We start from the raw sequence: 10629 nt of genomic DNA, 5'->3' as shown, positions 1-10629 counted from the left end.
TACTGGTTTGTATAACTTTAGGCTAGTCACTTAACCTCTCTGTGATTCAGTTTGCTTCTCTCTAAAATGGGAACATTTATGCTGCTTATCTACCATGTGTGGTGAAGAAAGCACCTCAGAAACCTTAAGTGACTCTATAAATGTCAGTGATTTTTATAGAGGTTCCCAACAATAACTTCTTGAATTTATTATAGCAATTTATTCCATATCATGTTTACTGTATGGATGCACTTATAGGAGAGGTAGAAATAATGGAAGTTGTTCATTTTCTCTCAGCATCCTTTTTTGGTATTGATAAATAATTAATAATTTAATAAATAATGTATTAAATTAATAAAGCTATTTTCCCATGCCTTTAGTATTTCCTCCCCTTCCAGTATCTTATGAAATAGATCCTTCAACACTTCCACAGCTGTATTGCCTTCAGCATACATCTCTTCTATGTATACTTGTTCCAGTTTTGCTGCTTTTCTTGTCTTTCATCAAAGATCCTGTGAACATCAGCATCCCAGTGTTCTTTCTCTCAAGGAGCTTACCATCAATGTAGGGAGACCAGACCAGGGTACTGGGATCAAAACAAGGAAAAGTAGCAGGTTTGTACATAGAAGGATCATTCACCAGGTACCTAAAGAAGGAGAAGATACCAAATATGACAGGGGAAGGGAATATCACACAAATGACAATGGAGATTGAGGGAGGAAAGAATCTGAGAGTTCCTTAATAGTGAAAAAAGGGCAACTGAGAGAACATAAACAACCACAGACTTATTTGTCTACCTTCTTTTCTATAAACAATATTTTGAATACATGAATTAAGAGCCTGCTCAATGAGGCTGCTGTTCATTGATTATGAAAAAAATATGCTTCAGTTCAACAAAATGCCACCATAAAGTCTCTCTTCCAACAAAATGTCTCCTATCCATCCATCAAAATCATTCCAGATACCTTGAAAGATATAACAACAGAGATATCTTTGTTGTTCAGTTATGTCCAACACTTGGTGACCCCCAGGACCATACCAGGCCAGGAAGGCCCTTCTATGCAAACAAGTGACTTGCCCAGAATTACACAACCAGTAAATATCTGAGGCTGGATTTGAACTCATGAAGAGTATTTTTGATTCCAAGCCCAGAGTGCTATCCACTGCACCTCCTAGCTGCCCCAACAACAGAGATAACAGTGCTTGATTACCCACTTGTAACAAAACACCAGGCAGAGAACAAAACAGAGAAATGTCCCCTTACCAAAGATTTTTTTTTCTGTGACCTTGAGAAGATCCATGGCAAAGTCTAAAGTGAAGAAAGGTTCTCTGTGAATGTTGAGGTACTCAAGAATCTTCTTATTTGCAAGTGAAATTGTGATTGCTTTATCCAGCCTTGGAACACTGCTAACTTCTGGAAGAGATCTATACCTACTCAAAAGAAAATGGCCTGATAATCCACACAGGAAACACTAAATAGATGAAGAATATCTACCAGGCAAATTGTAATATGCATTTGGATGGATGACCTTTACAGTTGCTTCAGCAGTATGTATGTCTAAGACAGATGGATAGCTTGAGCTCAAAATGATACAAGAGGAGAAGAGCAGGTTGGATTGCCTTCAGAAAATAACAAGGCATCTTTTTTGATTCCCTTTATCTCAAAACAAAGGCCTGTCTTTTTAATACCAATATTCTATCAGTTGTTATGTGACTGAGACAAAGATAACAACAGACTGCAAAGAATTGAAAATGAATATCACACAAATGGCAATGGAGGGACACATGGTGGATGTGAGCAGTCTGCAACATAAAACCAATAAGGAACTTTAAGGAAAAATAAAAGTAAAAGATATCATCAGAGAAATCTATGATAGGACAAGACAATTAACTAGACAAATGGGGGTGTTGATAAAAGGTGGGGAGCCCAAATGATTCACTAGCATCCTCACAATGTCAAAAGCCAATAAAGGTTATTAGCCTGTTGTATGAACACCTTATTAGAATAACATAAATAAGAATTCCATTGGATGGGCAAGTATGGTTTAATTGAGATAAAAATGGTTAAAGGGAACATCCAAATAAATAAGATGATAAAGTCATTTGAATTCTAGAGCTGAAAGCAACCAGGGATGGAGCCAAGGTTTCTTGTTTCCCAATACAGAGTTCTGCTCTCTCATCTAACCCTTAAGTCCCTTAAGCATAGAGTCACAGAATCTCATAGCTGGAAAGGACATCTCCAATTATTTAGCCCAAACTTGCACAATGATTCATCCAGTCTTTGCTTGAGAACCTTCAATGAAGGGCAACTCACTAACTCTCAAGATACCTAATTCCATTTTGAATTGGTTTTTCCTATTTGCCTCTTCAAAATTTCCACCTATTGTTCCATCAGACCTCTGGAATCAATGAGAATAAATCTAATCCCTCCAAGGATAGCTAGGTGACTCACTGGATAGAATGCTGGGTCTGAAGTCAGAAAGATTCATCTTCCTGAGTTCAAATCTGACCTAAGACAGTTATTAGCCATGTGACTCTGGGCAAGTCACTTAATTCTGTCTGCCTCAGTTTCTTTATCTGTAAAATGAGCTGAAGAAGGAAATAGCAAACCACTCTAGTATCTTTGTCAAGAAAATCCCACATGGGGTCATGAAGTTGGACAAAACTGAAACAAGTGAACAAATCCCTAAAAAGAAGGTTATCATATCCCCACATTTGTTCAACCCATCCACAAACAACATGAACTCAAAGCCCTTCACCATTCTATTTGTCTCCTTCTCTAACTTATTAACATCCATCCATCTGGTGCATACCAGAACTGGACACAATACTCCCAGACAATAGCTAAAACAGAATTTACCAAGTCTACAACTTCCTTATTTTTGAAATCAATTACTCTCTTAGTGCAGCCCAAGATCATATGAGTTCCTTTGGATGTCAAACCCATACTATTGACTTACATGCATCTTGTACTACAATAAAACTCCTAGTTTTTTTTATATGAATTGTTTTCTAGCCATGCCTCTCTCATCTTCTATTTATAAAATTGAATTTTTTAAACCTAAGTAAAACATTTGACATTTATCCGCACTAAATGACATCTTACCTGATTCTACCCAATGTTTGAGTTCACTAAGGTCTTTATTGACCCTCACTCTCACTCTCAATTTTAAGTCATTAGTAATTTTTCTAAGGATGCTATCTATGTGCCTTTAGGCGAGTCACTAATAAAAGTGTGAAGTAGTACCAGAACAAGCACAGTTCTCTGAGGTACTCTACCAGAACAGAGGTTCTTGATCCTTTTTGTGGCATAAGACCCTTTGGCAATGGTCTGATGGAGTCTATAAATACCTTTTCAGGATACTGTTTGTAAATACCTAAAATGAAATACATAGGATTACAAAGGAAACATACACAAAATAGAAAAAAAAGTTTACACACCCCAGATTAAGAACCCTACCCTAGAGATATCTTTCAATGTTGACTTCAAACCATTAATGATTACTCTTTTAGTACAGACTTTCCACTAGTTCTGGATTTATCTAATTATGCTAGCACCTGCCCACATTCCTTCATATTCTCTATAAAAATAGCATCAGAGATTTAATCAAATATTTTCATAAAATTTAGGTTTAAAAAATATCCATAGCATTTTCCAATCTGCCTACTTGGTTTGAGGTTTTTATTGTTGGGAGTGGTGGTCCATATCTATGATTTCATCACTGTGAGAGACTCCCAGTATGGAAATTCTCCACTGGTGAAGGCTACTACTAATGCAGATCAGTAATTCCTCTGTAACTTCAGAGTTCCTAGGATCCTAAAAGAGTGAGTGATTAGCCCAGAGCTTAAATGTGACAGAAGCAGTGCTTAAATCCAGACATTCTTGACTCAGAGGCCCACTTACTATCCACCAAGCTTCTCCAGGTTAATATTGTCAAGTAAGGATTAAATTGTCTGACTTGAACTGTTCTTGATAAAGTCATTCTGGATCTTTGTCATCGCCGCTCCCTTTTCTAAATGTTCACTCACCGTCCTTTAAAAATATGTTCTAGAACTTTCTTTGGAATCAAAGACAAGCTCACTGGCTTATACTTTTCAGGCTCCATTCTATTCCCTTTTTGAAAATCAGTACTTTAGTCCTTTCAATCCAGAAGAACTTCCTCCACTAGCCATGAACTTTCCAAAATCACTGATGATAACTCAGTACTTACATCTGCCAGTTCATTCAGTACCTAAGGATGTGATTAACTTGAGCTCAGCAAGAACATCTGGGTGCTATCTTACTGCCTTCTTGATTATTGGACATTAATTCTCTATTCGTCGCTTTGGTTCTGTCTTCTCTAGGCTGAAGATCTTTCTCCATGGCAAAGAAAGAAGTGAAGTAAATATTGAGCAGTCCTTCCTTCTTTCTTGGTCATGCTATCACTGCTTTCCCTACCAAAATATCAATTCCGTAGCCCTTCTTTTAACTAGCTCTCCCCGCGCCCCTGCCCCACACTAGAATAGCTTTTGTTCTAAATCTCTTTTGTTGTCCTCATTTTTCCTCACTAGCATGAGCTCATTCTATACTGCAACACTTCTGACAATCCACTTACCAGCTTATGGGCCATGCTTTCAGCATCATCCTCTACAACCTGTCCTTGCTTTCCTATTTGGTATATCTTTTTAAAATCTAAAATCTTGGTAACTTCCCTCAGCATCCCTATCAATCTCATTAGACATAACTGCTATTGCTTTGTGATGTTTCTCATTTTCACTATTTATTCCTTTTTCTATTCAAGTAGTCTGAAATATACAATAATAACAATAGTATTTTTGTTTCTACTACCAGTGATCTTTACCATGTTCTCTACCACGTTTTTCTACTCTGGTTCCTCATTTTCTTGTGTAAGTATACCATTTTAATATATAATGCTAATCTATGCATTTCACTCCCTTTTACCTATTAGTTTTCTTTTAGCTAAAAAAATTCTTCCAGAGACATATTCAAGTCATAGTTCCCATCCCACCTATTCCGTGATACCTATAAGGTCAAATGTACCTCTTTGTATGGGGATCTCAAGTCAATCTTTCTTGTTAGTCGTCCTTTGTGCATTGCTGTAGAGACATCTGAGGCCAGGATTTTTACTACTAGCTCATTTCTTGAATTGTCTCCTGTGAACATCTAGGTATTTCAATTGTTATTCTTTCTATGTTGTAGCTATGCTTTACAGCATATATGTGTGTGTGTTTATACATATATCTGTATTATATGTGTATATATAGGCATATACATTTGTGTAAGTGTATGTGTATACAGTTTTCCCCCTCCCATTTTCTTTTCAGTTTAAAGCGCTCTTGAACAGATTTTTAAGACCCCAGGTAAATGTATTCTTACCAGTCAATATTAGGTGAACTCCTGGATAGAGGGTTGTCATTCCCATATATTAAGTCATTGACTGTAGCAGCAAGCACCCCAAGCGTCCTCAGGGTTGCTGCCACCACAGGCTCTTAGATCTGCTTTGTTAAAGGAAAGCAACTCAAAATGGGTTAACAAGCTTACTTTAATCAGTCAAATATGTATCGTTTACCTAGTTCAGGGGGAAAAGGTCAGCACCTGGAACTTCAGAATATACAGAAAGAATTATCAAGACAGAAACAGATCAAGTAGACAGATTTCCAAATGTCCAACCATTACATCCACACAAATCAACATCTGGGTTTCAACATCTGGGTTTTTCAAAGCCAAGGGGGGGCTCTCAACAACGGCTTCCCGGAATCCAGATCAAATCACAGAACATTTCTCAAAGTGAGCCCCAAAACAAAGCTACACATCAGGGCTTATATAGCCTTCTCCTTGCTCAGAGAATGTAACAACCTTATTGACTCACTGGCCAATCAAGAAGTATCTACTGAAAAACAAGCCTCCCACCCCAGGCTCCAGGTGCACTTAAGCCTAGGGGCAGGGAAGATCTTTAAAATTTATATTCCCATTACATTGACCCAAAATTCAATCTTGGAATACCATTCATCAATGGTGTATCAAAAATGATATATACCAGAAGGGACTCCTTCTTGCAGCTTAGCTAAAGTCAAAATTAATGGTAATCATAACAGCCATTATGCTACCCTATACCACTAGATGCCTAGGTATATGGGATGTATCCAATTTGTTCACACTCTGGCATCCTGAGGTTATTCCAGAGTCTCTAAATTCAGAGAAGAACAGACTTAAGAACCCTTGAGATGTTAATTAATTCTATTCTTCCAGACCTAGTAGGCTATCCCAGGTGCAAGACTACAAAGCAGAGCCCTGAAGTGGATAGATTGTATATATGCCATAATTTGATACTCCCAAAGATATTCTTGTCTATATTTCTGCTAGATTTGTCTGTGCTGTTTAGTGCAGACATGTTAAGTATTATTAAATTCATTATCTATGATAACTTTCAGCATAATGTCATTTCCTTCAGTAAAATTCAGATAAGACAACAGCAAAATTTGACTTGATTAAAAGAAACCCTCCCCAAAGAGTATTGAATATTGTGATAATACCAACACAACTTAGACTTAGTTCAAATGTTATTTCTTCCCTGAAGTCTTCCCTTTACCAAGATGAACATGGTCTCTCTGTCTTCATTTTTTCTCACAGCACTTTGTTTAGACCCTTTTTTGTCCTTACTCATACTATTTGCATGATATCCACTTATATATGTGCCTTATTTTCTCTTGCCCCACACAATTCAATTACCATTTCCTTGAGGAAAAGAACTATGTTGTTGTTATAGTTGTTTTTTTATCTTTGTAATTGAACCTTGGAGGAGATCAAGTGAAGACTCAAACAGGATCCCCTATTGATACGGAGATCTTCCAAACATTACTTTCTGCAAATGCCATTCTGATGATTTCATCAAGACCTGAAACTTTGCAGAGCCTCCCAAAATAGATACATAATTACTGAAGAATGTTTGCTTGAAAATCCACATAGGAAAAACTAAGTGGATGAAGAATGGTTCAGACTATGAGATATATTTAGATGGACAGACTCTGATATATAATTGGATGAAAAACTATAGAACTTGTCCCTCAATGTGTATCTATATGTACATATGTGTATATTTATGTATGTAAATTTATACATATTGTTTATATACATATTTATATACTAATTGTCCTCATACATTTTATAAAGTTATATTCATATGTTATATAAAATTATGTTGTATATTTGAATTTAAATTCTATAATGATATAAATATAATAAATTATCATGCACAGATACACATAAAAATATATTAAGCAAACATTGCCAATGCGCAATGAACTAGATTCAGATTTGAAGCAGAAAACAAGTTAGATTACCTTTGGGAAACTGAAAGTTCCTTTGGCAAATGCAACAGATAACTCAGATGTAGCCTCTGATGTCCAATGTCAATAACTAACCAGCAGCTTCTAGTGCCCAGTATCAATAACTGATTGATGACCTCTACTGTTCAGTGATGATAACTGACCAGTGTCCTCTAGTGTCCAGTGTCAATAACTGACTGACAGCTTCTAACATCCAATATCTATAATGGACAGATGGCCTCTAGTATCTATAAGAAGCAGATGGACTCTAGTGTCTGTAATGAACTAGTGCTCACTGGTGTTTAATGTCTACAACAGACAGATGGCCTCCAGTATCCAGTATCTATAATCGACAGATGGCCTCTGTCTAGCATCTATAATAGGTAGATGGCCTCTAGCGTCTAGTGTCTATAATGGATAGTCAGTCTCTACTGTCTGGTGTTTATCACTGAAAGATAGACTTTTCTAGTTCCCTCACAATATATAAGGAATTCAAGGAAGATTCCCTAGGACAATGGGTGTTCCTCCTTTGGCAAATAGAGGAAGACATTGACAAGAATCACAAAGGATGGGTAGGCTTCAATGGTCTTCATATCATTGTAGGGATTGAATTCCTATACCAATGAGAACACAAGCCTTTTGGAAAATTAAAATAAACTTCACACCTAGTACAAGACCTTGCATGTAATAGGTACCTAATAAATGTTTATTTGACGAATATATGGATACTCATCAATCAATAGTTTCCTTTCATTTTATATAATTCTTCATTTTTCTATTTTTAGACTTGCTCTTGAAGCTGTTCTACCTCTCTGCCAGCTGCTTTGACCATCTCAGCATAACTCTGCCCTGACTCCTCCTCCTAGAATTGGTGAACCCATAGACAGCTCACCATTTCTTGAGGGGGGGCCTACCCATGTTGCTCCCTACCACAGCACTCACTCTCCAGACTGCTCCACCCAGGGATATGCTGGGAAATGTTTAACTGGTTCACAGGAAGATTTTAAAAATCCCATTCCCATGACACACTTTTAAGTTTAAACTGCATTATTAACATTTTCTTCATCACTTCAGGTTTTTTTTGGAAGATCAATGGGTTTTTTTTCCTTTTTAAATTTGTCTTCATCAGCCAAAATTTACTTTCTCACACATATACCTCATATTCTCTCCCCCCAACTGAGAATAAAAAAGAAAACCCATTACATACATGTATAGTCAATCAAAACAACTTTTCCCATTGGCAAAGTTCAAAAAGAATATTTGTCTGATTCTTCATTCTCAGTCTTTCATCTCTTTACCAGGAGCTGGGTAACATGTTTCATCCTTAATCCTCTGGAATTTTGGCTGATCACTATTCTACCGTTAAAAGTTCAGAACAATATGATATAAATATAATGAGTTATCATACACAGATACACATAAAAACATCTTAAGCAAACATTGCAAATAGGCAATAAGCTAGACTCAAATTTGAAGCAGAAAACAAGCTAGATTACCTTTGGGAAATTACAAGTTCCTTTGGCAAGAGCATTTATATGCCATAACTTATTCATCCATTCCCCAATTTATGGGCACCCCTTCAGACTGCTATTCTTGGCTGCCTCAAGAAGAGTTATAAATGTTTTTTCTACAAGCTTAGAGCTTATTTTATTTAAAATTAAACCTTTCTTTGACCTATCCTTCTAATTTCTCCTCTCACCTTCTCCCCCTTCCCTCCTACTTTCCCATTCAGTGCAATTTATTCTGTACCCAATTATTTGTGTACATTGTTCCTCCTTTTGATTAATTCAGGTGAGAGTGAGTTTCAGTTGGTCGTTCGTTCCCACCCCCTGTTCCTTGTTTGTATAGATGTCTACTTGGGTCCCCTGATTATATATGATAATTTTCTTTAACCTTCATTTTCCTTTCCCTTCAGTGTCTTCTTCCTCCCCACTCTTTCCATTCTTTTCTTAATATCATCAAGACATAACAGAACCATTCTCAGGTCTCATCCAATTGGACTCCCTCTATGAACCCTGATGCTTATAGGGTTCATTGGGGACAGATGAATCATCTCCCCATAATTGAATGTATCCTTGTTTAGTCCCTTATTGTTGTTCATTCAAGTTTATCTTTTTAAGTTTCTCTTCGCTCCTGAGTTTGAACTTCAGTTTCTCTGCAACTCTAGTCTTTTCATCAGGAATGCTTGAAAGTCCTCTATTTCGTCAAAGATTCGGTTTTTTTCCTCTATAGCATTATACTCATTATTGCTTGGTGAGATATTCTTCCCTGTAAGCCCATATATCTTTTGTCTTCTGGAATATATTTCAAGTTCTCTAAACCTTTAGAGTGGTGAATGCTAAATCGTGTAATTCTGACTATGGCCTCTCAGTTTTTGAGTTCTCTCCTTTTAGCTTCTTTTTTTCTTTGACTTGGAAGCTCTGAATTTTGGTTATAATTTTCCTGGGAATTTCCATTTAAGGGTTTCTTCCAGGAGGTGACCAGTCGATTCATTTACTTTGCCCTCTGATTCTAAGAAATTTGGATAGTTTTCTTTAAAATTTCTTCAGATAGAACGTCTAAGTTCATTTTTATTTTTTGGCTATGGTATTCAAATAGTCCAATGATTCTTAATTTTTCCTATTCAATCTGTTCTTCAGATTAGTTGTTTTTGCTATATCTTACATATTCTTCTGTCTTTTCAGGCTTTTGACTTTGACTTATATATCTTGCTGTCTTGTGAAGTCATTGGCTACTATTTGGTGCCTTCTAATTTTCAGGGAGTTTTTGCTTAGATAATATGTTGTATGTCATGTACCAAGCTGTTAATTCCCTAATTCTTTCTTTTCCAATTTTTTCTCAATTTACTTTTTTAAGTTTAACTCTTTTTTAAGTCTTGCCTCATCTCTTCTAAGAATTCTAGTTGAGCTTGTGCTCAAGCTATGTTTTTCTCCAAGGCAATGCCTATAGATGTTTTAGAGTCATTCTCTTGTTCTACATTTATGTCTTGAGCATCCTTGACACTATAATAGTTCATTATCATGAGGTTCTTTTTTGTTTGCCCATTCTTCCATCCTACTTTTTTACTTTAGTCTTGATGTTAGGGCTGGGCTCTACCACACTTCTAGAGGGAAAGTCTAGGCTGGCCCTGTTTCTGATTTCTTTGTGTATTGAGTGTTGCATTATTCTAGTATCTCAGGGACAGCCTGAGGACCTACAACTTTTCAGTGTTTGCAGCTCCCCTGGTCTGAGCTCCTCAAGTTTCTTCCTGGATTTGAGTCTATGCTAGAGTACACTGCTGCTGGACCCCATGCTCATCAGCCAACTAGAAAGCACTGTTGGTTC

This window comes from Petaurus breviceps, unplaced genomic scaffold, assembly GCF_028583685.1.
Source record: "Petaurus breviceps papuanus isolate PSGF00001 unplaced genomic scaffold, PetGlider_PUasm1.0 90842, whole genome shotgun sequence".
Lineage (NCBI taxonomy): Eukaryota > Metazoa > Chordata > Mammalia > Diprotodontia > Petauridae > Petaurus > Petaurus breviceps.
Note: the sequence above shows the minus strand (reverse complement) of the source record.